We start from the raw sequence: 4,742 nt of genomic DNA on the forward strand, positions 1-4,742 counted from the left end.
CCAGGGGGATAGCTTGAGACTCCGTCTCAAAAAAAAAAAAAGAAAAAAAAAAGAAATTCGAGACCAGTCTGAGCAAGAGCAAGACCCTGTCTCTACTAAAAATAGAAAAACTAGCTGGGTATTGTGGTGGGTTCCTATAATCCCAGCTACCTGGGAGGCTAAGGCAAGGGAATCTCTTGAGTTCAAGAGTTTGAGGTTGCTGTGAACTGTGACGCCACAGCACTCTACTGAGGGCAACAAAGTGAAACTGTCTAAAAAATATATATATATAATATATATACATATAAATATATATATTCATACATAGATAAACAAATAAAATTACCAGGAGAAGTGAGGAATCCTTACTCAGCAGGGAACATCTCTGGCCATGGTTGGATAGTCAACATCGATGATATCACTTTTCCAGACCTACTGATCCATCATTCACCCTTAAGTCTCTGACCACTGTTCTCCTGCTCTCCTTCCCTCAGGCTCATAGGTATTCACGGAGGCTGCTGATGGGCTCCAACAGCATCAGCTGGCCCTCCATGGTCTCCCCTTCCCTCATCCAAACCCAGGAAATGGCTCAGGCAGGATCCCTACCAGCATGTCTCCAGGGCTCACAGACTCTGGGTGCTGAGAGGGGGCGGTTCCCAGATGTCTGGACCACCCTGGTTTCTGCCCTACTGTGTGCTTCCTCCTGGAGGTGCCCAATTTCATCAGAAAGCATTAAGTCCAACAAGCAGGTTAAGTGCCTAGCCATACCGTCATGAAAATTCCCAGTGCTGACGAGTCCTCCTTGTCTCACCCTACTGGCCAGGAGCTTCAGCAGGGCAGGGCACATAGTGTGGACTTATGGGTGAAGAGATGCTAGGGCAGAGGAGAGACTGGGGCTGGAGGTCCAGAGTCGCTGGATTTATTTCCTATGTGTGTGCCTTATTGCCCCACCCCTACTAGAAAGCATATGCCTACCAGGGCCTGGCCCCACCAAGTCCACATTACCCAGGCTGGGTATGGGGAGGCCATGGTCTTGAGCCCACCATGGCAGTTGGCCGACCCTGGGCCATCAGTGCAGGTCAGTAGACAACCTTTTCTCTGAGCTCCCCATGTCCTGCCTTGACTCATTCCGAGAGAGCATAGCTACCAGGGGTTCTGGCCTCTGAATTCACCTCTGGTTTGGTTTCTGCTTGAGCAGCTTAGAGCAGTTTTGTTTTCAAGTGCAAACCCACAGAGCTGCTTTCCCCTTTCTCTGATCCCCCAAAACAAACAAAGGATGTTGGTCTGCATTTTGGTTTGTTTTGAAGCTGAAGAGGAGAGTGAAGGAAATGGGTCACCTCAGGAGCTTTGAGGGTGGCCAGGCAGGGAGTATGAAGGCATAAAGGCGGCTAGGGAGAGGTGGGTGGCAGGGTGGCGCCTTCCTCTGAAGGGGTGGCTGGCCCCCCTAGTGATGGGCCCTCTCCCTTGAACTACTCACCAATAGGGATGAGTGTTGCTGGGGGTTCCTCCGGGGACCAGGCAGAGGGTCCTGTGTGGAAGGCAGGCACTGAGGCCCCTTGCTGTGTGACATTAGGCAAGGCCTGCCTTCTCTGAGTTTCACTTTCCTTCCTGGTGATCTGAGGTGTGTCATGCCCTGCTCTATCTGTCTCTCCCATCCTCTCTGGAGAGTGGAGGCTTGTCACTCTGTGTCACTCATGGCACTAACTTTAGGGCCTACCCTGAGCAATCTCTCTTGGGACCACTGAGAAAACACTTTACATCATGCTGGGACCTGGCCATCAAGGCTGGCCTTCTCTGACCCTACACTCCCTCCTCCATCTTCCCACTGGTCAGGGAGGCTCCCTCCCAACTTGGGGTGGATGATCCATGGATATGCCCCACCTGCCTCTCCCAGATGCTGTGTAGGTACCTGAAGCAGTAACAATTAGGTCAAAGAACTTTCAGCAATGACCTCTTTTCTGGCCTCTTTCAAGGGAAGAAGTCACATGAGCAAGGCGAGCTCCATCATGACCAGAACCTGTAGATGACCAGAGAAGCTCAGAGGGAGGCCCTGGTCAGCCAAGTCTTTGAACCACTAAGGGAAGGGGCTGGCAGTGTTTTCCCTTCAGTGGGACAATGGCAGGGGTGAGCAAAGTGAGAACGTTTATTCCAGAACAAATGAAATGAATCCCAAGGACAGTGGTATAAATTTCTTTACTAAAACTCCTGTGGTTTTGACAGTGTTTAATCTTTTATAATTGTAATCCTTCTAGTGAAAGTTACAGACCCACTCCTTGGGAAGAAAATGCACACATAGAATTTTGTACCTGATATAAAGGGTATGAAATTCAGCCTCACAGTCCTTCCGTAGTTAGTTTTGGGGGAGTTAAGGTAACTTAGGGAGAAATGACTTCCCAGACTGATGCCTCTTTGTCGGTTGAGGAGGAGACTTATGGCTAACTGTTTTTTTTTTTTTTTCTGAGACAGAGTCTCACTTTGTGGTCTTTGGTAGAGTATCCTGGGGTTATAGCTCACAGCAACCTCAAACTCTGGAGCTTAAGCGATTCTCTTGCCTCACCGTCCCAAGTACCTGGGACTACATGAGCCTGCCACAATGCTTGGCTATTTTTTTTTTTTTAAAGAGATGGAGTCCCACTCTATCTCAGGCTGGTCTCGAACTCATGAGCTCAGGCAATCCACCTGCCTCGGCCTCTCAAGTGCTGGGATTACAAGGCGTGAGCCAGAGTGCCTAGCTGGTAACCGGGGTTTTTCTTCAAAGGGCATTTTGGAATCAATTTCTCCTTTTAAAATGGGAACGTTGTTCTCAGGGGTCTCTCTTCTGCTTGCCAAAAGAGAAGGTAACTTCGTGTGGACCCAGGGATGCAAAGCCCCCCCCGCCCCCCAGCCCTGAAAGGCCTTATTTGGCGGTTCCCGCAGCTCCTGCAGTTGAAAGGGGTGTACTAGCACTCTGGTTTTCTTAGCTGGCCACTGGTAAGTGTGTGAGAACATACTCTGGGCCTGTGTAGGGGTCACTGCTTTGGGGACATCCTGCAGCCTACTAAGTTCCAAGACTCCATTTGAGAGCAGTTTGGAAATTTGGAAATGCCTCTGAGCTGACATTCCACACTCTAAGGTGAATACACTCCCCAAACCTCCAGTGGCCAGAGGCTGGTGCTTGCTCTCCTAATTTTGAGAGCTGCTAGCTGCGCCTCCTGCGGGAGAGGATAGGATTTGGGAACCCGACCATAACCCTTCCCTCTTTTTTGTCCATCTTCTAGCGCCACCTGGTGCCTAATTCTCTAATAGCAACCAGCTCTCCATCTGGCCCCAGTCGGTTCCCAGTAGCATCAGCAAAGAGAGCTTTACAAAAAAATACAGATGTACTGGCGATGCCTGTGGCTCAGCGAGTAGGGCGCCGACCCCATATGGCCGAGGGTGGCGGATTCGAACCCGGCCCCGGCCAAACTGCAACAAAAAAATAGTTGTGGCGGGCGCCTGTAGTCCCAGCTACTCGGGAGGCTGAGGCAATAGAATCAGCTAAGCCCAAGAGCTGGCGGTTGCTGTGAGCGGTGATGCTACGCCCTCTACCGAGGGTGACAAAGTCAGACTCTGAAAAAAAAAAATAAAAAAAAAAAATAAAAAATACAGATGTTGAGGACCATTCCCAAACCAATCAAAGAATCATCTGGGGCTAAGGCCCAGCTTCAGTATTTGTTAGAGGTCTCCAGATGACACCAGTGTGAAGTCAGGTTTGGGGATTACTGAAAAACCAATTTGGTTCTCTAGTCCTTTGCCTAGCAGGAGGAGAAATTCCAGGGTGCTCTAAAGAACGTGTCCCTTCCCTTGCTCGGACCTGCTCCCACACTCTGGATATTCAGAGGTGTGCAGGTCAGCGTGACCACCACAAGGGAGAATGTTGTAAACGAAGCACTGCGTCTATGACTGGGCATTCACAGTAGGATCTGTGGACATTTCATTGGGGATCATAGTCCTTTATGGGCATTTGTTCATTTTGTGTCTTTATCTCAATGGTAGTATTCAAAAGTCAACACAAACACACCTTGGCTTACCTGGAATGCTATTAACTGACTCGGCAGGTTTTGGTGTCCAAGGTAACTTCAGAATTTACTGCCGTAGTAATGCCAAGCAGAACTACTTTAATTGCCATGGGTTAATTAGCAAAGGGTGAAAGGACTTAGTTGATGAAAGACCTGTTTGAGCCAGGCAAAGACTCAGAGAACATTCTAAAACATTTTACAACCAAAGGTTTTATTGCAGTTTGAACAAAGAAAAGACTTGGGAAAATTGAGTCATCTTTGCAAAAATCTCTTCACGTTGGCCAGGTGTGGTGGTTCACGGCTATAATCACAGCACTTTGGGAGGCCAAGATGAGAGGATAGCTTGAGGTCAGGAGTTTGAGACCAGCCTGAGCAAGAGTGAGTTCCTCTGCCCCCACCTTTTCTACTAGAAACAGAAAAATTAGGGCCGGGCACGGTGGCTCATGCTTGTAATCACAGCACTCTGGGAGGCTAAGGTGGATGAATTGCCTGAGTTCACAGATTTGAGACCAGCTGAGCCAAAGTGAGACCTTGTCTCTAAAAATAGTCAGGTGTTATGGCAAGTGCCTATAGTCCCAGCTACTTGGGAGGCTGAGGCAAGAGAATCACTGGTCCAAGAGTTTGAGGTTGCTGTGAGCTATGACTCCATGGCATGGCACTCTACTTAGGGTGATAAAGTGAAACTGTCTCAAAAAAAAAAAAAAAAAAAAGAAAGAAAGAAAGAAA

This window comes from Otolemur garnettii, unplaced genomic scaffold (genome assembly GCF_000181295.1).
Source record: "Otolemur garnettii isolate 467f Iridium unplaced genomic scaffold, OtoGar3 scaffold00003, whole genome shotgun sequence".
Classification (NCBI taxonomy): Eukaryota; Metazoa; Chordata; class Mammalia; order Primates; family Galagidae; genus Otolemur; species Otolemur garnettii.